General features: G+C 46.7%; 5 non-coding genes across 5 annotated transcripts; all 5 read left to right on the top strand.

The window, feature by feature from the left end:
* Window positions 1-756: 756 nt before the first annotated feature.
* On the top strand, window positions 757-828 carry TRNAW-CCA (transfer RNA tryptophan (anticodon CCA)). Its single transcript has one exon. It is a non-coding gene; the product is annotated as a tRNA-Trp (tRNA).
* Window positions 829-10,147: 9,319 nt separating this feature from the next.
* On the top strand, window positions 10,148-10,219 carry TRNAW-CCA (transfer RNA tryptophan (anticodon CCA)). The gene has a single exon. It is a non-coding gene; the product is annotated as a tRNA-Trp (tRNA).
* A 1,956-nt stretch (window positions 10,220-12,175) lies between these two features.
* TRNAW-CCA (transfer RNA tryptophan (anticodon CCA)) lies at window positions 12,176-12,247 on the top strand. Its single transcript has one exon. It is a non-coding gene; the product is annotated as a tRNA-Trp (tRNA).
* A 3,534-nt stretch (window positions 12,248-15,781) lies between these two features.
* On the top strand, window positions 15,782-15,853 carry TRNAW-CCA (transfer RNA tryptophan (anticodon CCA)). Its single transcript has one exon. It is a non-coding gene; the product is annotated as a tRNA-Trp (tRNA).
* Window positions 15,854-19,149: 3,296 nt separating this feature from the next.
* TRNAW-CCA (transfer RNA tryptophan (anticodon CCA)) lies at window positions 19,150-19,221 on the top strand. Its single transcript has one exon. It is a non-coding gene; the product is annotated as a tRNA-Trp (tRNA).
* Window positions 19,222-24,897: the final 5,676 nt, after the last annotated feature.

Below are 24,897 nucleotides of genomic sequence, written 5' to 3' on the forward strand. Positions count from 1 at the left end.
CGCACGGGCATGGCCACGCCGCCACGGCCGGCGCGGTGGGAAAACCGCCGAGTGCTCGCTCGTTTGAATTTCATTTCACGGCGAGCCCGCCCGCTAGCGCCAGCCAGCGTCGACGGCCGGCCCACCGCGCGCGCGTGAGGCGGCCACCGTCGTCGTGACCGCGCGGGAGCCTTCAATGAAGCCGAGCTCATTTACTCTGCTTTCGCCCGCGCCCCCGTGTCCGTCGACGACCCACCGCGCGCGCGTGACCCTCATGAGCTCTGCCTGCCGTCCTCTGCGCTCTGAGAGATACTGTGCGCGTACGTCTGGGCAGGCTTTGGCTGCAACTGGAGTGGAACAGGACCTGCTCATGGATTAGTTAATGGCCATCCATCCGTGAGTAGAGAGAGTGAAGTGCTGGCCGGCGGGCGATGGTCCCGTGGAATCCACAACAGCTAACTGTTATGCTATGAGAAAAGCAGGGAATAATCAGGTTCAGTTCTTGGCATAGAGGACGAGAGTGGAAATGGCAGGTTTTCGTGATTTCCCACGCAGAAATCCAACTGACAGCCCCAACTAATCGGCTCGTATACATGGGCATGCCGAAGACCACCGTAGATTATTAGTAATCAGTAGGAGTAAAAAAAATGAAGGCGCCCATGATTACTCCTACTGATTTTCGTGCAAAGAGTGCCGTCGGCTTGACGTACCTTGTACAACTGAAGAACGTTTCCAACATCGTATAAGTAAGGTATAGTACTCAGTCCTACACCAACCGGATCCTTGGCGCAATGGTAGCGCGTCTGACTCCAGATCAGAAGGTTGCGTGTTCGATTCACGTAGGGTTCAATCCCTGAACGAATCCGGATTCCTTTTTATTTTTTACTACTTCAGCAATCTATTAAATTGTTTTCTTCTTACAAGCCATTTCTTAAAACCTGCAACTGATGCATCCTAGGACGTGAAACGCTAAGGCGGCAGGAGGCGATCGTCTAGGCGACTGCTTCTCTGCGCTAGGGTTAGGGTTTCGACGCTCCGGGGTGGTTGGAATACGGCGAGGAACAGGGCGGCGACGGCGTCCCCCTGGGTTGCGGCTGGTGTGCTTGCGTCCCCGCGCTTTGGAGAGGATCTCATGGCGGGGGAGGCAGGAGGAGGAAAGGATGCGGCTAGGGCAAGTAAGACGACACCGAAACAATCTACAACGGTGGCGGCTACGCCACCGGCGAAGAAACCTGATGGATCTGCTTCGGGGGTGGCCGACAAATCTCCGGAAGAGTGCAGGACACCGGATCCGGCCGCAAGCCTTTCGGCAAGGTTAGGAGGTATGGTTCTCATGGATAAAGAGGAGGAAGGTTTTGTGTTTGAAGATCCAAGTCCACAGATTCGTAAAGATTTTCGCTGGTCAGCTGTGGGCAAGGTTTGCTCTCCCCGTCCAATGAAGATGTCGGTCGTGGAGAAAACCATGCCAAGAGCATGGAGCTTGCATAGGGAAGCAAAATTTGCAGAGATAGGACCCAATATCTTTGAGGTTCACTTTGGATCGGAGGGGGATTACATGCATGTCATACATAACGGCCCATGGCAGTTTGACTTCAGTGTATTGGTGATGAAAAAATATGAGGGCGATAAGAGGCCATCAGAGATGATATTTGATAAAATTGATGTCTGGGGGAGGATTGCTGATTTGCCGCCTGATAAGAGAACAGAAGTTTTTGGTAAAGCCTTGGGTGACTGGCTGGGAGAGACGGTCAAGGTAGATGTGGATAAAGAAGGTATGGCTCGGGGTCAGAACTTCAGAATCAGAACGAGGATCTCTGTTTTTGAGCCGTTGGTCAGAGGCATTTTTCTGAAGAAGAACAAGGAGGACAAGGAAAAACATGGTTTGACTTCTACTATGAGAAGGTCCCGCACTTTTGTTTTGATTGTGGAAGACTGGTCCATGTGGGAGGAGAATGTGAGCCCCGGTGGACTCAACTTCGCAGTGGGGGGGGGGGGTGGTTAAGGGCGTCTCCGGGAGGAATAATTCTGGCAAAGAAGGGTCGGTGACCGGAGCAACAAGCAGCAACAACAGTTTTGGCGGCTCTCACACTAGTGAGGCTGCAAGGTACAACAATGATCGCCCAAGAGTTAGAGACTTACCCACCAAGAGGAACCTGCAGCCCGATTTTTCCAGGACATCTGACGGGCGCACGGGAGAGCGATCATAGAACAAAGGGACTGAGGTTACTAGTCCCAACAAAACGGGAGATAAGTCTGCTACGCCTCGGGGGCGTGATCTGAGAGAGAGTCTAGAAGCTCGAAGAGAATCTGACCTTAGGAACAAGTTAATGGAGTAGAAAAGTGGCAGCCAACAGGGTACAAGGAGGGAGACGGAGGGAGGAGACAGGTATCAGGTGAGAATGGGAGGCCAGAGCAGGACGTATGAACAAGGCACGTCTACCGGGTACCATGCAAACCCGGGTCGGGTTGACCCACGGGGGGGGGGGATCCGATATGCATGTAAACAGTGCCAGACGCAGGGGCTATTACATACGGAAGGAAAGGAGAGACTTTGGAGAAGGCCACCGCCCGGACTATTTTGCATGGAGAGAAGATGGTAATAGAAAACGGAGGCCAAGGCAGGTATGGAAGGTCAAAGGTGATTCAGAGAGACTGGATAGCGAGGATGAGTTCATTCGCGAGACGAGGCGGAAAACGGCCTCAGTGTTTGACCGCATCCAAGACAGAGTTGATCAAGCGGTGGACCCTGTGGAACAGGGCCGCCGAACGTCATGAATCTCTTGGCCTGGAACTGTCGAGGACTGGGGTTGGACTCGACAGTGGGCGAACTGAGAGACCTGATACGGTCCTACAACCCAGCGGTGGTTTTTCTTTGTGAAACAAAAAAGAATTCTAGGGCGATGGAGAATTGAAATGGAGTCTCGGATTTAGATGTGGCATGGCTGTCGATTGTCAAGGAAGAAGTGGAGGGCTTGCATTGTGGTGGAGGGATAATGTGCAGGTCACTTTGAGGCCATGGAGCCAGTATTTTGTTGATGCGGCAATAACTTGCGAGGGTAAAACCTATAGATTCACTGGTTTCTATGGGGAACCAAGGACGAAGCTACGAAAGAAGTCATGGGATGCAATTAGGTACTTGAGGGCGCAAGATAACTTGCCATGGATTTGTGCAGGAGATTTCAACGAGGCCATGTTCCAAACTGATCAACTTGGAGGAAACAACCGGAGTTTTACGCAAATGGAAGACTTTAGAGATTGCTTGGCCGACTGCGGTCTAGTTGATCTTGGTTTCTCGGGTTATCCTTTTACTTGGGATAATAAACGTGATGGAGCTGAAAATGTTCGGGTGAGACTGGATAGAGCAACTTGTAGTGAGAGCTTCATCGATCTTTTCCCGGAGACGACGGTGGAACATGTGATGACCGAGGAATCCGACCATCAAGCATTGCTGATATGGGCTATGGAGACGGCTCCATCCCGAAAGCCAGCTGGTGATCGGCCCTTTCGTTTCGAGGAGGCGTGGACCAGGCACTCAAACTATGACAAAATGGTGGCGGACGCTTGGGCATCGCCGGACCTGGGAGAGCGAGGTGTGCATGCATGCATGCAGAGGCTCAGTCGGGTCACGGGATCCATGCAGCGGTGGGCTCGATCAGTTTTTGGTTCGATACGTCGTCAAATAGGGAAGCTCAAGTCCCAGCTAGTTGCGGCCAAATCGAGTGCCGTGGTGACGGGGTGTTCACTGGAAACCTGGTCCATCAAGGAGAAGCTCAGGGAAATATATGTAAGAGAGGAGTTGTTCTATCGTCAGCGGTCGAGGGTTGATTGGCTCAAAGCAGGAGATCAAAACACCAAATACTTTCAAAACCGTGCAACCCAGAGGAAGAGGAAAAACACGGTCAAGGCACTTAGGCGTGAAGATGGATCTAGATGCACGGTGGATGAGGATATGCGAGAGTTGACAGCATCGTTCTATGAATGACTGTTTACGTCTAATGGGTCGGTTGGTACTCATGCTCTTTTGCAAAACATTGTGCCCTTGGTTACGACGGAGATGAATCAAAGGCTGACAGCAGCCTTTTCAGATGATGAGATCGAGTGTGCCTTATTCCAAATGGGGCCGACGAAAGCACCTGGGCCGGATGGACTTCCCGCTCTGTTCTACCAAAGACACTGGTCATTGGTCAAAGATGATGTATGCAAAGCGGTGAAGGATTTTCTCAACGAAGCGGCCACACCGGAGAGTTTTAATGACACTGTTATTGTTATGATACCGAAAGTTAACTCACCGGAGTTAATGTCCCAATTCAGACCGATCAGTTTATGTAACGTGTTATATAAAATAGCCACAAAGGTGTTGGCAAACAGGCTGAAAGGTTTACTCCCTTTGTTGATTTCAGAAGAACAAAGTGCCTTTGTCCCGGGGAGGTTGATCACGGATAACGTTTTTGTGGCATATGAGTGCGTGCACGCCATTCGCAAACAGGAAGAGGAAGAAGCCATTGTGTGCGGTTAAACTTGACATGATGAAGGCATATGATAGGGTCGAATGGATTTTTCTCTAGCAGGTTCTGAACAGAGTGGGTTTTGATGCTCAGTGGATTGCGATGATTATGCGATGTGTGACATCGGCGAGGTTCTCAGTGAAACTTAATGGTGGTTTATCTAGGGTTTTTTTGCCCTCTCGTGGTTTGCGACAAGGTGACCCGTTATCTCCCTACTTGTTTCTGTTTTGTGTGGAGGGGTTCTCGGCACTTCTAAAGAGAGCACAAGAGGAGAAGAGAATTAAAGGTGTGTCATTTGGGAGCACTGGCCCCAGTGTGACACATTTACTGTTTGCCGATGATAGCATTGTCTTTCTTGAGGGATCCCTGGATAACATGATGGAGTTGAAGGATATTTTGAGGTAGTATGAGGAGGCCTCGGGGCAACGCATTAACCTTCAGAAATCAGCTATCTTCTTTGGAAAGGGCACTCGTGATGACATGAAAGGACAGTTGCAGAACACACTCGGGATACACAATGAAGCCCTCGGTGAGCGATACCTGGGTCTGCCTACACTGGTAGGAAGATCAAAGGAGGGCACTTTTAAATATGTCACAGAGTGTTCAAAGGGCAAGGTTAATGGCTTAAAGGGCCAGGGGCTCTCCAAGGCCGTGCGGGAAGTGCTCGTTAAGTCCATTCTTTAGGCCACACCAACTTACACCATGAGTTGTTTCCACCTCACAAAGAAAATGTGCCGGAACCTGACTTCAATCTCGTCAAAATTCTGGTGGGGGGCGACAAATGGTGATAGGAAGGTGCACTGGATCTCATGGGAGAAGATGTGTGAGGCAAAGAGGGATGGTGGGCTTGGCTTTCGGGATCCGGAAGCTTTCAACTAGACCCTCTTGGCAAAACAGGCTTGGAGGATCTTACAATATCCAATGTCGTTGTGTGCACGAGTTCTGAAGGCAAGGTACTTCCCGGAGACCACGATCATGTCAGCAACATGCCCCTCGGGTGGATCCTTCACTTTTCGGAGTATTCTACATGGCCATGATCTTTTGAGAGAAGGACTTGTATGGAGGATCGGTGATGGCTCCAGCATCAACATCCACCACGACAACTGGATCCTGAGGAGTGGGAGCATGAGGCCTCTAGGAGCTATGTATGTGCAGGGTGTGACAAAGGTGGCAGATCTGATGGTTACGGCGGGAGATGCGTGGAACACGACTAGACTTGATGAGATGTTTTCCCCGGATGATGCGCATGATATAAAACAAATAGCCATTGGGGGCCCAGAGACGCAGAATGTTTTGGCTTGGAACTTTACCAAGAATGGCAACTTTACGGTACGGTCAGCCTATCACTTGAGGATGACGTTGAACAGACTGAATACCGGACGGCCGGAATCAACAAGTTTAGTAAACAAGCATAAGGGGTATTTGGGTCTGTGGGAGACCAATGCCCCGGGCAAGGCGAAAATCCACATGTGGAGGGTGATTAGAAATGGCTTGGCCGTGGGAGTGGAGTTGTTACGGAGGAAGATCAAGACGGGAGTGTTTTGTGCTGTATGCGGACGTGAGAAAACTATTTTGCATCGTTTCTGGACTTGCCAACACTCGGTCCAATTCTGGCACCAGCTGAGCTCAGAAAAGGGAGTAACGGTGGCTGCCCCACCGAGTTTCACATGCTCTCAGAGCGAGCTGGCTAATTGGTTGCTTGGGTGGTTTGCTGAGGCCCGCGAGGACGAGCGCCAAGCAATGATCCAGGCGGTCTACGCCTTATGGCTGGCACGCAATGAAACGAAGGAAGGCAAGAGGATCGAGGAACCACATACAATAATAGATAGAGTGTGTCATTTTATGCAGGAATGGAGGGATGTTCATAGCAAGCTGGAGCCGAGGCCAAAAGTCCAAACCATGCAACGATGGTCACCACCGGATGAGGGTTGGATCAAAGCCAACACAGATGGAGCAACATCGAAGTTCGGAGGTAAGAGCGGAGGAGGGGTGGTACTGCGGGATCATCACGACGCCTTTCTGGCAGGAGCAAGCCACTTCTTCCCTCATGTCGTAGAGGCTGAGGCAGCGGAGATCAATGCATGCAAGCGAGCTCTACTTTTGGCGACGGAGATGAACGTGCAAAGGATACAACTAGAACTGGACAGCCAGGGTCTAGTACAGATGATCAACGCTCCAGAGAGGAACTTGGCAGCGATTGGCTCTTGGGTGGAGGAGATCAAGACTTTGCTTCGATCGTTTGATGATTTCAGTGTTTCTTGGGTGAGACGTTCTGCAAATGTTGCCGCGCATAAGTTAGCAAAGATACGCGTAGGAGATGAAATTTGTAAGGTTCGGCTGGGATCACCACCAGACTGTATTTTGGAGGTGATCGCTAGCGAGATTCTAGACTCTTTTTTCTTTGAATAAAAGCGGCGGCATTAACCCTAAAAAAAACTGATGCATCCTTTTTCTTTTTGCAGGGAACTGATGCATCCAACTATAAAGAGGTAAGAAACGACAGTTCTAATTTTTATTTAATTTTTTGCTTTTTATGGGTGAACCAAATTTGTTTACTTTGGTAGTTCTAATGCTAATCGATGGTAGTTCCGGTACATTTTTTTATTATAAAATGCAACACTGTGCTCATTCGTTAGTGTTTTTTTTATGATGACCGAGTGAAGAAAGAAAAACTGGTAACTAAGCTACAAGAAAATCTATACAAATGTGCAATAGTTAAGTAGTGGTCAAAAGAGCTATGAATAGTGGCGGTGGTGGGTGAGGGTCGAATCATTTAGTCACCTTCATCCCACATAATGCCATAAAATGAGTTGGAAGCCGCTTTAGAGTTGAAAGATTCAAGAGTTGTGCTCTTTCAATAAGAATCAGTGGGTTATCATAACCAGGACACAACACTTCTATTTCATAGAGTTGGTAGTAGCGCATTACCACGAATCCACATGGAGAGGCCGACATGTGAGAGGTTGTGATGATTGGATACTAGATATCAATGGAGTAGGATCGGTTAACCATGAGGTGGCAAGTGGCAAAAGGGGCAGATGGATTATGACGCGAGCCTCACTTAGCTATGTTGTCAAGCATTTATCCCAGATAGCAAGCCATGAAAAGAATTGGCACGTCACATGATTTTTTATCTCCCACTAATCTCTGGGAATGAGCGGTGAACTAAACTTACAATTTGTAAGAGGGAGCGGAGCTACCAGAGTAGGTGCCTTAGAGACGTTATTTTCCATGATAAGAAGCCTGGTCAAAGGGGTGAAGTGGAAGGTTTGGAGTGTATTCCAAAGCGAGAGGAATTGCTCCAGAGCTTATGTGTTGTGGTACCTCTGGGTTGGAGCATAGTTCTATCTATGTTTGATGTGTGATCTAGGTGAACGAAAAGGAATACCATCAAGAGTGACATGTTCATGATCAGAGATTTGAAATCTTAGAATAGCTCGTTTAGCAAGTCTAATAAATATGCAAACTAGTTTTGACAAGGCGAGGGAATATGTCTCCCTTTACATTGTAGTCTCTAAAGTTCACCACCCCTTGAATTTAAAATATTTTGCGTAGGTGACTAAGAATGGTTAACCAAATGCATATGAATGGAGCATATCTCACGGTGGAAATAAATTATATCCAAACCTAGAACAGGGGTTTTCATGGTTCCTTGGAATATGCACGAGCGTGCGTATCACGCATTAAAGAAAGAGAGGGGGTAAAGAGCGCCTTCCACGAGTGTCTTACATGTGATTACACAAAGGCACTCCAGCCACCTAGAGAATACAAGGCGCTAACTACTCCCGACTACCCACCTAGCCAAGTACCCAAAGAAGGGTCCAAGGTCCATCTTGATGAGTCCCGCGGTCTTCCACGCTCGGCCCTCGCTCACCACCCTGTTGATCACGGCGTTAGCCAAAGGTGCCACACTATCGAAAACCACCGCATTCCGGTGCTTCCAAAGCTCCCACATCACTAGCGATAGAATTGTCCATATATCCTTGCCTCTAGGACCCGTAGAGGTGCACAAATTGCACCAATCAACCAACTTTCGATCAAATGTTGGTGCCCAACCAGGCGTGCCTAATGCCGTGAGTACATGGTGCCAAACCGTTCGCGCCAGAACACACTCAATAAGGATGTGGTTCAGCGTCTCTTCCGCCTGGTCGCAGAGTGGGCATGAGGCTTGATGGGGCAGCCCACAGTGAGCCAAGCGATCCGAGGTCCAGCATCTGTTCCTGCCTGCAAGCCAAGTGAAAAAACTGCACTACTGTGGTGCCCTTGATTTCCATGCCATGTCCGCGTACGGGGCTACCTCCATGCCCCAAAATTTCGCTGCGTAGGCCGAGCGCGCTGAGTATGCACCATTTTCCTCCCACGCCCACCTTGTGAGTGCTCCCTATAAGGCTCAAGTTCAATGGCCTCCGTCCTGTCCCAAAGTTAAAAAACCTCAAGAATTAGGGTCTGGTCAATGTTGGGCTCAACGTCGCTGGCCCAAGTCCTGTTGTGTAGTGCCCCCTGTACCGATCGAGAGGTGTGCATCCCTTTGCGGACCCGATGATATAGGCCAAGAGCGATGTCTTCGACCCTGAGCCCCTGCATCCACCAATCCTCCCAAAAAAGTGCTGATTGACCATTGCCGAGGCGTGTCACTATTCCCACCTAGAAGATGTTACAAGGCTCAGTCGGGACCTGTATATCAAAGCCTGCCCATGGTCTTGTGGCGTCCGTGCGTTGCAACCACACGACCATCGGGCCTGCAGTGCAAAGTTCAGCCACGTCAGGGCCGGGATGCCTAGGCCTCCGGCCCAGGTCGGTGTGCATACCGAGCTCCAGGCGACCGCGCACTATCCACCTTTAGCCTCACTTTTACCACACCATAAGAATCCCCGACAAATTTTGGCTATGGCCTTGAGCATCTTGGGAGAGATGTTGAGTGCAAGCATAGCACACAATGGAATGGCGCAAAGTACCGACTTGATGAGCAGCAGACGACTGCTTTTCGGCAGGGTGACCCCCTTCCAGTGGGGTAACTTGTTCGCTACTTGCTGCACCAAATCGTGTAGCTGGGCCGCCGACAGCTTGCGGACGCTCAAGGGGAGGCCGAGGTATTTGTAGGGAAACAACCGATCGGGCAACCCACGACTCCCGTGATTAGCCGGGTCTGGTCCTCGGAGCATCTTATTGGCATGGCCATAGTCTTAACCAGATTCACTCTCAATCCCGATGCATATGCCCGAAGGTGTCAAGGATAGATAGACACAGCTGGAGCTCACCCTCCTCGCACTTGAGGAAGATCATAACATCATCGGGCATGTAGATTATATTTATCAACTTCATAAAAATGAACATTAACAGTAATGTTTTGTATACATGTCTATGCCCAAAGCCACCATAGATTAGTACTCCCTCCATTCCTAAATATTTGTTTTTTTAGAGATTTCAAATGGTTACCACATATGGATGTATGTAGACATATTTTAGAGTATAGATTCACTCATTTTGCTTCGTATGTAGTCACTTGTTAAAATCTCTAGAAAGACAAATATTTAGGAACGGAGGGAGTACTAGTATATTCTCGTGCAAGAGTACCAGTAGGCTTGGTTTGCCATTGTACTAACAACTGAAGAACGTTTTGAACATCGTATTAGTAAGTTACGGAACTCCAAGCAACACCAACCGGATCCTTGGCGCAATGGTAGCGCGTCTGACTCCAGATCAGAAGGTTGCGTGTTCGATTCACGTAGGGTTCAATCCCTGAACAAATTCGGTTTCCTTTTTTGTTTACTTCAGCAATCTATTAAATTGTTTTCTTCTTACAAGCATCAATCCTGCGAAAATTCATTTGGGAGCTCAGCCTCCAAGGGGACGTTTTTTTTTATTTCAAAATTTATATTTTTACATTTCAAAATATTCTAAAATAAAAACAGATATACATGGAGGCATAAAACATATATGTGTATATTTTTAGGACGAAATAGGGGCTGTGCAAAAAAGAAAAATCTGTGGCTTTTCAACACATGATACTATTCATCTCAAAAGCAGAGGCGGAGATTAGTTGAAACAAAACATGGCCGTGGCCCACTCAATCCACGATCAAAACAGTGTATAATGAAGGCAAAAGTTGGGTCATGTGGGAGAAAAACAATGCATTCCTTCAGCTTGGCCCGCCCAATAAAAATTGTGTAGCTCCGCTGCTGCTCAAAAGTCCATGAATTTGTTCTTTTTGCACAGATTGCATCTGAAAGTATTTCATCCTGAAATTTCACACATACACATTACATCCTTGTATACTTGTACAATTTTCTTCAGATCTTTTTGAAACTGAAAAGTATGAATTTTGTTTTTTTTTTCAAAAAAATCGGCCTCCATGAAGGCCGAGCTCCAAAAGGCCGTTCTCTCAATCCTGTCATTTCTTAAAAGGAACCTGCAAGTGATGCATCCAACCACAAAGAGGTAAGAAACGATAATTTTTCTTTTTAATTTTCTTTTTATCGGTGAATCAAATTTGTTTCATTGTACTTCTGCGGCTAAATGATGGTAGTTTTTGCACCTTTTTTTAATTATGAAAGACAACACTGCACTCATTCATTAAATTGTTTTTGTTTACGATGACCGGGTTGAGAGGGGAAAATACCTACTAATTAAGCTAACATAAAATCTATACAAAGATGCAACCACTAAGACTAAGTTGCGGCCAAAGAGCTACGGATAATGGTGGGGCGGGTGGCGGTGGAAGCATTTAGTCACCATCATCCGGCATAACGCCATGAAATGAGTTTAGCGCGGATGGCCTCGAAGGTCATAGCCACTAAGGCCGCTTTAGAGTTGGAAGATTCAAGAGTTGTGCTCTTTCAGTTAAAAGCAGTAGATTATCGTAACCAAGACATGCCACTTCTCTATCATGGAGTTGGAGAGTAGCACACAACCATGAATCCAGAAGGAGAGGAAAGTATGATTGGTAGGAATAGGTTAACGGAGAGGCCAACATGTGAGAGGTTGTGATGATTGGACACTAGATATCAATGATCATTTAACGATGAGATGGCAAGAAGACTCTTCATAAATGTGGCAAAAGGGGGCAGATGAATTATGACGCCAGCTTCGCTTAGCTATATTGCCAAGGATTTCTCCCAAATATCAAGCCATGGAAAGAATTGGCTTGTCACATGATTTTTTATCTCCCACTAATTTCTGGGAATGAGCGGTGAACTGAACCTTAGAGATATTACTCTGGGTTGGAGGATAGTTCTACCTATGTTTGATGTGTGAACTGGATAAATGAGAAGGAATACCATCAGGAGTGGCATGTCTATGATTAGTTAATTGTTATCCTAGAGAGAGTTGCATCACTGGACGACTGAGCTGTGGAAGTTGGCCGGCAGGGGATGGTCCAGTGGATGGTGACGAACCAACCAACAGCTAAAATTTTATGAGAAAAGCAGGGAATGCTCAGGTTCAGTTCTTGGCATAGAAGGGAGTGAAAATGGATGCATCTCAAGTTTTCGTCATTTCCCACGCATCTAACAGACGGCCCTATCCCCAACTAAATGGTTCGTATACATGTGTATGCCCAGAGCCCAAAACTACCATAGATTATTAGTGTTTTTCGTGCAAGAGTACCGTCGGCTTGGCGTGTCATGTAGTACAACTCAAGAACGCTTTGAACATTCTATAAGGAAGTGACGGTACTCAGTCCTACACCAACCGGATCCTTGGCGCAATGGTAGCGCGTCTGACTCCAGATCAGAAGGTTGCGTGTTCGATTCACGTAGGGTTCAATCCCTGAACAAATCCGTTTTCTTTTTAAAACAGTGCAACTGATGTTTCCCAAAAAATAAAAACAATGCAACTCATGCATCCAACCACAAATAGGTAAGAAACGGCAGTGCTTTTTTTTCTTTTTATGGGTGAACCAAATTTGTTTCATTGTACTTTTACGGCCAAATCGATGGTAGTTTTGGTACAGCGTCTTTTATGAGATGCAACATTGTGCTCATTCATTAGTGTTTTTTTACGATGACCGAGTGGAGAAAAAAAATCTAAACCCTTTTTGGTACAGAGGGAGTAATAATTAAGCTAAGAGAAAATCTATACAAAGGTGTAACAACTAAGACTAAGTTGCGGCCAAAGAACTAAGAATAATGGTGGAGGTGGGTGGGGGTGGCAGCATTTAGTCACCTTCATCCCGCATAAAGCCATGAAATGAGTTTAGCGGGGATGGCCTCGAAGGTCATAGCCACTGAACCGCTTTAGAGTTGGAAGATTCAAGAGTTGTGCTCTGTCAATGAGAAGCGGGAGATTATTATTTTATCATAACCAAGACACACCAGTTTCTCTTTCATGGAGTTGGAGAGTATCGCAGTACCATGAATCCACAAGAAGAGAAAAGTATGATTGGTAGGAATAGGTTAACGGAGAGGCCGGCGCCTCCCCCCCAAGCTCTACTCATACCCCTTTACCCCCCCCCCCTCCCCCCAAGAAAGCCACAACAATCGGAGTCACAATGCTCACTCAAATTTGTACGTGTCCAGGATGTCGAGACCACCCATAGCCGTCTGTCAACATACAAAGTCCCACTTACATTTTGCTCCTAACACTTTATTGGATCCGACCCAAAGGAGAGCTCATTGTAATTTGGTAATTGACTTGAAGGTACCTTCAAGTAACACAAGCGATGCGAGGTGGTAGATAGATTGAGACGTAATTACCAGTCTAGTAAATGTGCCCCTTTCTGCCATCCTCTTAAATTTCCCATGTCCACACATAACCTTGCCCGCATCTATTTAGAAAGTGTTGAAAGTCAACCGAACGCAAACGATGACATCTAAGTTAATATGAGAGCATTTGATGGGGGGCAATGAACTATTATGCACGTTGGTAACAAGTCGAATGACATCGCCAAAGCTTTGTAGAATGTTTGCAAGCATACTAATATCCTCTTTAATAGATGCGATGAAGGTCGTTGCGTCGTCGACATAGAGTGAGGTACGAACTTTCACACTCAGACCTCTCAATCTATGAAAATCCCCATTAGTTGTCCCCAAATCTAAAAACTGGCAGAAGGTTTGCTAGCCCCTCACCCCCTTGGCGGTATGGGGATTCTTGATCTCCGTCGCTTCAGCATCGCTCTCCGCACCCACTGGTGCTGGCTACAACGAATTGACCCTTCTCTCACCCCTGGAGTCACATGCAGATCCGGCCCGACCTGAAGCTCGGGCCATCTTTCGTGCCTCGACTACCTGGGTGCTTGGGGATGGCCGCTCCTGCCGGTTTCGGGAAGACCATTGGCTGGACGACATGGCGTTTCGGGAGTTTGCTCCAACCATCGTTGCTCTCGTCTCTCGCCAGCGCCTCTTAAAGCAAACTGTTGCCGAGTGCCTCCACCAACGATCCTGGATCGGGAAATCCAGGGCGCCCTGTCCCCCACCATGATGTTGGAATACATCAACCTCTAGCGCCAGATCCAACGTGATGATCTCTCTTTCGAGCCTGACTGCGTGTGTTTGCGTTGGATGGACAACGACACCTACTTGGCCAAATCGTGCTACATCGCACTCTTCCAGGGATCGATCGCGGCCCCCACTGGCAGCTAACTTGGAGATCCTGGGCGCCCTTGCGTGTTAAGTTCTTCGCTTGGGCCGCCCTGCAGGATCGTTGCTGGACCGCCGCCCGTCTTGCTCGACACGGGCTGCCACACAACGCCCTTTGCGTGCTCTATGACCAGGCGCCCGAATCAATGCATCACCTCCTTGTTGACTGCCTGTTTTCCCGACAGCTCTGGTTCGATCTGCTTTCCTGGTGCAACTCCTCTGCTACTGCTCCAGCACCAAACGATGATTTCCTCGGCTGGTGGGTTCCATCTGTCTCGTCCGCTGCAAGCTCTCAGAAGAAAGGTCTCTCCTCAATGATCCTTCTCATCGCCTGGTCCATCTGGACCCACTGAAGCGCCTATGTGTTCGACGGACTGCAGCCGTCAATCAACCGCCTCTCTCACGGGATCAAGGAGGAGGCCAAGACTTGGTCGAAGGCGGGTGCCAAGGGGCTTACAAATTTCCTGCCGTAGCTAGTTCGCTGTTGTGGTTGGGCTGAGCAACCCAACATTCTGTTCTGGTCACACTAGAGATGGCGCCATCCTTGCGCATGTTGTGCCCTAGTGTCATCTATTTTCACAATTGTACTCTCTTCTTCCTATCTATGAATGATACACAAGCTTTGCGTATTCGCCAAAAAAGGATAAGTGTTCTCCCTGATGTGACCCTCTGCCATGTTGAATTGGGTTTTCGGGAACCCACTAACAGAGGATGAAGTGTGAAAAAAGAGTCACCAACCAATCCATAAATCTTAGTGGGAACCCTCTTCTATGCATTAGGTCCAGTAAATACTCCCATCTAACCGAGTCAAAAGCTTTCTCAGTATCCAACTCTCGAAGGAGGGGGGGGGGGGTGAGGTTTTGTTCTTCGCAATCACGTCGCACAATTCCAGACATACATAAAGTTATTATGAACACTTTTTGGGTCTGGATGAAGGCCATCACTTCAACAATCTTGGCCATAGCATGGGCATTGTTCCTCCTCCGGCCCTTCCCCCTCCTTTCCTTACAATATAAATTGGGGACACAACATGACTCTACCAAAATGAAATTGGGAGTGTAAGCTCCTACATCATTCGGAAACAATGTGAACCGGCTAGTTCACTATCCTCCATGGGCATGTTTAGGGCACATTTAGATGTGCCTTGGTTATTTTACACCTAAATGACCCAATCAAACATAAAAAGAAAAAAAAAATACCCGCATGAATCTTCACCTAAAATGAATGGCATATGAATTAGACGTGCAATTCTTAGAGCCAATCTAGATGTGCTTTAGCAAAACATTTCCTCTATATACAATACGATCAACACTAATCACAAACAATTACATGATATATACCGGATCACGAGGGCTGCAATTTCTACTTGTGTTTTTATAGCAATTTCATCGCTACACCATCATCATCATCACACCAAAACATGTATTTACACATCCTCGATCCCCTTGATCCGGTCACCTGATCGACCTTAATTACCCTGGTTTACTCTGTCATCGTCTGGAAAACATGCAAGCACGCACGGCACGTACCTACGGCGCGGCTCTGAATGCATACCTCTTCTCCCTTGGACCCAGCGAGATGTATCTCTTCGTCCTCCGCTGGCCAGCGGACGGATTACTATGTAGTACTACTAACAACTTCTGTACCATCATCGACCTTTTCTGCTTCCACAATGACTAAGTGAGAACGACTTAACTCGTGGTACGCAAAACAACACCAACCGGATCCTTGGCGCAATGGTAGCGCGTCTGACTCCAGATCAGAAGGTTGCGTGTTCGATTCACGTAGGGTTCAATCCCTGAACAAATCCGGATTTTTTTTAATTTTTTTACTTCAGCAATCTGTTAAATTGTTTTCTTCTTACAAGCATCAATCCTGCGAAAATTTCGCCTGTTTTTGAAAAATTCAAAATTCATCAAAATTTATATTTTTACATTTAAAAAATTCTGAAATAAATATAGAACATGGAGGCACAACACACATGTGTGTAAATTTTTACGAAATACGTTGAAATGAGGACTATGCAAAAAAGAAAAATCGATGGCTTTTCAACACATGATACTATTCATCCCAGAAATCCATGAATGTGTTCTTTATGTACAAATCGCACCTCAAGATATTTCATCTTGAAATTTTACAAACATACACATCAAATCCTTGTATACTTGTATAATTTTATTCATTTTTTGAAAACCGAAAAGTATGGATTTTGAATTTTTCAAAAAAATTCGGCCTCCATGGAGGCCAAGCTCCAAAAGGACGTTCTCGCAATGCTGCCATTTCTTAAAAGGAACCTGCAAGTGATGCATCCAACCACAAAGAGGTAAGAAACGACTTTTTCTTTTTATGGGTGAACCAAATTTATTTCATTGTACTTCTGCGGCTAAACAATGGTAGTTTTTGCACGTTTTTTATTATGAAAGACAACTATGTGCTTGGTCATTAAAGTGATTTTTTATGATGACCGGGTTCAGTGGGAAAAATACCTACTAATTAAGCTCATAGAAAATCTATACAATGATGCAACAACCAAGACTAAGTTGCGGCCAAAGAGCTATGAATAATGGTGGGGTGGGTGGCAGTGGAATCATTTAGTTACCTTCATCTGGCATAACGCCATGAAATGAGTTTAGCGGGGATGGCCTCGAAGGTCATAGCCACTGAAGCCGCTTTAGAGTTGAAATATTCGAGAGTTGTGCTCTTTTAATTAGAGATTATCATAATCAAGACACACCACTTCTCTTTCATGGAGTTGGAGAGTAGCACAGTACCATGAATCCACAAGGAGAGGAAAGTATGATTAGTAGGAATAGGTTAAAGGAGAGGCCGACATGTGAGAGGTTGTGATGATTGGACACAAGATATCAATGGAGTAGGGCCAGTTAACCATGAGGTGGCAAAAGACTCTTGATAAACATGGCAATAGGGGCAGATGGATTATGACGCCAGCCTTGTTGTATTGCCAAGCATTTCTCCCAGATAACAAGCCATGAAAAGAATTGGCATGTGAGAGGATTTTTGATCTCCTACTAATCTCTACGAATGTACGGTGAAATAAACCTACAATTTGTAAGAGGGAGTTGAGCTACCAGAGTAGGTCCCTTAGAGATATTACTTTACATAATATGAAGCTCGGGTCAGAGGGGTGGAGTGAAATGTTTGAAGTGTACTTCAAAGCGAGAGGAATTGCTCCAGAGCTTAGGTGTCATGGTACCTCTGGGTTGGAGCATAGTTCTACCTATGTTTGATGTGTGAACTGGGTAAATGAGAAGAAATGCCATCCAAAGTGACATGTCTATGATCAGAGATTTGAAATCCTATAATACCTCGAGTAGCAAGTCTAACAAATATGCACACTACTTTTGACAAGGAAGGACATATGTCTCCATCTCTAGTCTCTAAAGTTCACCTCTCCTTGAATTTAAATATTATGTGCAGATGACTAAGGATGGTTAACCAAATGCACATGCATGGAGCCCATCTCAAGGTGGAATGAGTTATATCTAGACCTAGAGCAGGGATTTCATGGTTCCTTGAAATATTCTTGTTTTTTGACTGTGTAGATTATATTTATCAACTCCATGTCCAGGATGTCAAGACCACCCATAGCCGTCTGTCGACATACAAAGTCCGACTTACATTTTGCTCCTAACACCTTAGGGCATTTCTAACCGATCTCCTAAAAATAGCGGAGTATCCGGTGGAGTAAACCGGACCTAACCGATCCCCTATATATAAATGAGAAAAACAAATTTCATTTTCGGCCACCGAAACACATTTATTTGCTTCTTTATTTCATTCAATGACATTTTGATGTATTGGATTACATAATTCACTAATTCTTCGCTACAAGATCAAGACCAAAGAAAACAAGAACCACAATTAGACATTTTAAAAGATATCCAACTTTCATAACTGCTCCCACTAGTTGGATTACTATCTTCTCTATGTCTTTATTGTTGATATGCAACTTCTCGAGCTTCCACACTTCTTTCATCCTCGATTTCGAAGAGCTAGACGGTGCTTCGCATCTAATCTCATTTCTAGTCTTTATTCTAGCAATGAGTGGACGAGCATCTATCAATTTTCGTGCTATCAATAGACCGATGTAATTTTCTTCCCAATATCAAAACTTGCATCCATCCTACACACACATTATAGCAACAATGAGCTACCGAAATGCGCCGAATCTGGTGAACAGCCGAATGAAAAGAAGCACATATGCCATCTTTTTTGCACTTGAAGAATACCCACCCGGGATATTCCGGCGTGGTATAAACTCGGCGCACTACCTGTCATGGGTAATCATCGCATTTTATGAATGGCATTTGTGAGCCGACAAGCCGCTGGCCAGCGCCGAGCCCGGGAGACGGTCGGGCATGTGTTTGCCGGCGAACCACCGACGGGAGAGATCCGAGCGGCTAGAGCCAAAATCAATACCTGCATGTGGCGTGGAGGCGTTGCCGGGGCTGTGCGGTCCGGTACCTAGCCAATCCGTGGCAAGGCGTAGTCGCCGATAGTCGGATGCGCCAAATCCGGCGGCGGACGCGGAAGCCGCAGATCTACCGGTTGTGCGCCGGCAAGGGGGCAAGAGGGCACCAATCCGGTTGGTCAAGGACCGCGGAGGAGGACAGTGGAGGGGCGACGCCAGCGAAGATGCGGCGCGGGAGGCAACGGAGGAGAGTGGACTTTTTACTTAGCCGCCGAGCGGTGGAGTAAATATAGGGACGAAAGGCGCGGCTGAGGATAATTTGTGCTCCACTAGCGCCGATTGGGGATCGGCTAGGTGCCTGTTGGAGGAGTAAAAACCTGCGCCTCTAACTGGTTATTGGGGATCGGCTAGGTGCCTGTTGGAGGAGTAAAAACCTGCGCCTCTAACTGGTTATTGGGGATCGGTTAGAAATGCCTTTATTGGATCCGACCCAGGGAAGAGATCATTGCACTTTGGTAATAGACTTGAACGACACAACCGCGCAGACGGATTTACAATGTAGAGTATGTACTAACAACTTCTGCACCATCATCGATCTTTTCTGCCTCCACAATGACTAAGTGACAACACTGTCGAGATACGCAACATAGTACCAACCGGATCCTTGGCGCAATGGTAGCGCGTCTGACTCCAGATTAGAAGGTTGCGTGTTCGATTCACGTAGGGTTCAATCCCTGAACAAATCCAAATATTTTTTTATTTTTTTACTTCAGCAATCTATTAAATTGTTTTCTTCTTTTTCTTTTGCGAGGGTAAAGGGAGCTTTATTGATCACGTAGGGTTCAATCCCTGAACAAATCCGGATATTTTTTTATTTTTTACTTCAGCAATCTATTAAATTGTTTTTTTCTTTTTTTTTTGCGAGGGCAAAGGGAGCTTTATTGAAGAGTTATAGAGTTACAGTCGAGAGGCCACAAGTCCTCAATACAAGGTGGAACCGAGCCTAGCCAGACAACCGTGGCACGCTCGGTGCGACTATACTTAGCCAACCGATCGGCAACTCTATTTTGAAGTCTAGTAATCTTTTGAGGAAAAAACTCCCTAGTACCTAGAAGTGCTTTAATCTCCATGACGATCTGTCCATACGCCGAACGACGAAGTGCATCATTTGTCAAGCTAGACAAAGCTTCAGCCGAGTCCGATTGAACCACCACCGGTACGTCAGAGTGTTGTATTGCTAGGGTTCAATCCCTGAACAAATCCGGATATTTTTTTATTTTTTACTTCAGCAATCTATTAAATTGTTTTCTTCTTTTTCTTTTGTGAGGGTAAAGGGAGCTTTATTGATCACGTAGGGTTCAATCCCTGAACAAATCCGGATATTTTTTTATTTTTACTTCAGCAATCTATTAAATTGTTTTTTTCTTTTTTTTGCGAGGGCAAAGGGAGCTTTATTGAAGAGTTATAGAGTTACAGTCGAGAGGCCACAAGTCCTCAATACAAGGTGGAACCGAGCCTAGCCAGACAACCGTGGCACGCTCGGTGCGACTATACTTAGCCAACCGATCGGCAACTCTATTTTGAAGTCTAGTAATCTTTTGAGGAAAAAACTCCCTAGTACCTAGAAGTGCTTTAATCTCCATGACGATCTGTCCATACGCCGAACGACGAAGTGCATCATTTGTCAAGCTAGACAAAGCTTCAGCCGAGTCCGATTGAACCACCACCGGTAAGTCAGAGTGTTGTATTGCTAGGGTTCAATCCCTGAACAAATCCGGATATTTTTTTATTTTTTACTTCAGCAATCTATTAAATTGTTTTCTTCTTTTTCTTTTGTGAGGGTAAAGGGAGCTTTATTGATCACGTAGGGTTCAATCCCTGAACAAATCCGGATATTTTTTTATTTTTTACTTCAGCAATCTATTAAATTGTTTTTTTCTTTTTTTTGCGAGGGCAAAGGGAGCTTTATTGAAGAGTTATAGAGTTACAGTCGAGAGGCCACAAGTCCTCAATACAAGGTGGAACCGAGCCCAGCCAGACAACCGTGGCACGCTCGGTGCGACTATACTTAGCCAACCGATCGGCAACTCTATTTTGAAGTCTAGTAATCTTTTGAGGAGTTATAGAGTTACAGTCGAGAGGCCACAAGTCCTCAATACAAGGTGGAACCGAGCCTAGCTAGACAACCGTGGCACGCTCGGTGCGACTATACTTAGCCAACCGATCGACAACTCTATTTTGAAGTCTAGTAATCTTTTGAGGAAAAAACTCCCTAGTACCTAGAAGTGCTTTAATCTCCATGACGATCTGTCCATACGCCGAACGACGAAGTGCATCATTTGTCAAGCTAGACAAAGCTTCAGCCGAGTCCGATTGAACCACCACCGGTAAGTCAGAGTGTTGTATTGCTAGGGTTCAATCCCTGAACAAATCCGGATATTTTTTTATTTTTTACTTCAGCAATCTATTAAATTGTTTTCTTCTTTTTCTTTTGTGAGGGTAAAGGGAGCTTTATTGATCACGTAGGGTTCAATCCCTGAACAAATCCGGATATTTTTTTATTTTTTACTTCAGCAATCTATTAAATTGTTTTTTTCTTTTTTTTGCGAGGGCAAAGGGAGCTTTATTGAAGAGTTATAGAGTTACAGTCGAGAGGCCACAAGTCCTCAATACAAGGTGGAACCGAGCCCAGCCAGACAACCGTGGCACGCTCGGTGCGACTATACTTAGCCAACCGATCGGCAACTCTATTTTGAAGTCTAGTAATCTTTTGAGGAAAAAACTCCCTAGTACCTAGAAGTGCTTTAATCTCCATGACGATCTGTCCATACGCCGAACGACGAAGTGCATCATTTGTCAAGCTAGACAAAGCTTCAGCCGAGTCCGATTGAACCACCACCGGTAAGTCAGAGTGTTGTATTGCTAGGGCCAAACCTTGCATGATCGCATGTAGTTCTGCTTCCAGCGGGTCATTGCAGTAGAAGATGAAGCGGTAGGCTGCCATTAGAACATCTCCTTTGTCGTTTCTAAGCACCATACCGACAGCTGCAGAGCCATCCTCCTTCAGGAACGAGCCATCAACTGACAGGGCCACCCGGCCTAGCTGCGGCGCCGGCCAGGGAGTCGATATGACCCTGCCCCCTTGCTCTGGCAACGACTTCTCCCTGGTTGACATTTTTCCTTTAATAATCTCCTCCGTAGTGTGACATGCAGAAAGCTTTATGGACTTGTAATAACTGTCGAGGAAGTCGACGGTGGCTGGTACAGGAGGGACCTCCTTTCCATGGGTCAAGTCGTTGCGGAGCTGCCAAATCCGCCAAATAAACATAAGCAGCATATCTCGGACATCGGTCGTACACTTCGCCAGCAAAGAAGTTAGCCATTTTTTCCCATCATGAATCAGGAAATCATCCTCCGGGAGTGGCCAGCGGCGACGCATGTTAATCCAGAGGCTTCGTGCATGTGAGCAAGTTACTAAGGCATGGAATGAGTCCTCCTCCTCCATCCCACATATATGACAGGTTGAGCGCGTCGTCAGATGTCTGTAAGCCTTGCAACTCTGTGTTTCCATAGTCCCCGTTACACATCTCCATGCATTGATCTTCATTTTCTGAGGAACCCCGGACTTCCAGATGTAGTTCCATCCCGAACGGTTCCCATCTGGGGCAGTACTTGAAGCACCATTTGCCGTAATAACATTATGATCATGTGTAGCCAGTTTGCATGCACTTCTCACCGTGAACCCCCCTCTTTTCCGGAAACCAGGCCAAAAAGTCCTCACGTTGTCGAGGCGAAGTTCTAATTTTCAGGATGTGATCAACATCCATTTGCCAAAAGAACTCCCTCAGCCAAGCTTGATTCCATGTGCCATTGTCATCCAAAAAGTCAGAGACTCTGTTAAAGTGACAGTTTCCTTTTGGAGTTATCGGGCGGAAGGAGGAAGGCCGGGGTAGCCAAGGGTCGCGCCAAGTACGAATCTTCAAGCCATTACCAACTCGCCAAATGACGCCTTTCTTGACCAGCTCAAGGCCATGTAGGATTCCCTTCCATACCTCAGATCCGGAGCTCGGGAACACCGTATCCAAAAGCTGACCAGACGGATAGTATTTTGCCTTCAACAACCGCGCACATAGGCTATCCGGCCTATCCAGGAGCCGCCAGGCCTGCTTAGCAAGTAGTGCCTGGTTAAACGCCCTCATATCCCTAAACCCCATGCCTCCCATGGGTTTAGTCAAACGCAGCTTATCCCAACTCATCCATGCCATCTTCTTCTTCCCGTTCTCTACCCCCCACCAATACTGGCGTATCATTCTTGTTAGATCATCACACACCGAAGCCGGGAGTTTGAAGACAGTCATTGCATATGCAGGTATGGCCTGTGCCACTGATTTAATAAGAATCTCCTTGTTCCCCGACGACATGTACTGCTCACTCCAATCCACAAGAACTTTCCTCAAACGCTCTTGGAGAGTCTCAAATTTCCCTTTATGCATTCTCCCTTCCGGAACCGGCAGGCCCAAGTACTTGGGCTCGAATGCTTCTAGGGTGATATCTAGCGTGTTTTTGACCTCTTGAATCACGTCCGGTTGGCATTGGCTTGAGAAAAGAATGGAACACTTCGACGGGTTTATGAGTTGTCCAGTCGCCGTCGCAAATGTGTTCAACACCCCTTTCACTAACAATGCCTGCTGATTAGTAGCACGGAAAAATAGGAGTGAATCATCCGCAAATAAGAGGTGTGTAATCACCGGAGCACTTCTACTGATCTTGATTCCACTCAGGCCTTCCTCCCTTGCTGCCTTTTCCACCAACGCAGAAAGAGCATCAGCCACAAATAAAAAGAGGAAGGGCGACAAAGGATCACCTTGACGGAGACCCCTCGACGGAGAGAAGGACTCCAGCAGCTTCCCATTAAATTTTACCGAGTATTTCACCGACGACACACATGCCATAACCCGAGCAATCCAGGCAGGTGAGAAGCCCCATTTGGCCAAGGCCTTTTCCAAGAACACCCAATCCACCCTGTCATAGGCCTTGGAGAGATCAAGTTTGTAAGCACAAAGATCAGCTACATTGTTCCTTACGGACTGGATATGGTTAATACATTCAAACGCAATTATAGAGTTATCAGAGATCAGCCTCCCCGGGATGAAGGCGCTCTGATTTTCAGATATGAGCTCATTGAGAATAGGCCGCAATCTGTTGACCATGCATTTTGAGATGATCTTGTATATAATGTTGCACAAGCTAATTGGCCTAAAATCTTTCAGGTCCTTGGGAAAAGGAACCTTAGGAATTAGCACTATAGCCGTATCATTGACAACATCCGGCATAACCCCAGACGCAAAGAACTCACGAACCGCAGCAACAATTTCAGTTTTGAGTAGAGCCCAATTCCGTTGGAAAAACCTTGCAGGTAGTCCATCACATCCCGGAGCTTTTAGAGGCCCGATCTGAAATAAAGCATTAGAAATCTCCTCTTCTGAATAAGGCCTACATAACATCATGTTCATTTCCTCTGTAACTTTTGGAGCAATGCAATCCAACACCTCATCCGGGGATAGGGTAGGATCTTTTGTGAAAATCTCCTTGAAATAGGAGTGGGCCATCCTCTCCATATCCGATGGCACGCTGCACCATGATCCATCCTGCTTCCATAGGCGTTGTATAAGATTCCTATGGGCCCACCAAATAGCTCTCCGATGCAAATATTTGGTGTTGCGCTCACCTTCCTTCAGCCAAGTGATCCGCGATCGCTGGAGCCATAGCATCTCCTCCCTGTAGAGGAGCTCATCGAGCTGGTTCATTTTATCCCGGACTACAGTACGGTCTGCTCCAGCCAGTTGCGTGCAGAGCCTCTCAATATCCTTCAACACATTGCCAAACTGCTTCTTACTCCATTCTTTCATATCCTTCAGAACCTCCCGGAGGGACCTGGCCACCGACCCCATGCCGCCTGTAGTTTTGTGTGTGTTCCATGCATCAGCAATCACTTGAGGCAGGCCAGTATCATGTTCCCACATGATTTCATAACGCAAGGAGGTGGGACGACGCTGCTGGTCCTACAGACCCTCCAAGTGTATCAACAGGGGGCAATGATCCGAACATGAGGTGGCCAAATGAACCACCTTTGCCAACGGAAACATATCCCGCCAAGCTTCATCAGCACAAGCCTGGTCCAATCGGACCTGAACATTACGGTCTGAATCCTGGCCATTGTTATACGTGAACGGAATCCCCATGAAGCCTAGGTCTTCGAGCTCACACATCTCCAAGCAATCTCTAAAGGCCACCATTTGAGCCTCCGAACGTTCTGTCCTTGACAAGTGCTCATGTTGCCACAAAGCTTCATTAAAGTCACCACACACCATCCACGGCTCGCGCGAGAGAGCTCGAAGCCGGCAGA

The sequence above is a fragment of the Triticum aestivum genome, chromosome 2B (genome assembly GCF_018294505.1).
Source record: "Triticum aestivum cultivar Chinese Spring chromosome 2B, IWGSC CS RefSeq v2.1, whole genome shotgun sequence".
In the NCBI taxonomy this organism is placed as follows: Eukaryota; Viridiplantae; Streptophyta; class Magnoliopsida; order Poales; family Poaceae; genus Triticum; species Triticum aestivum.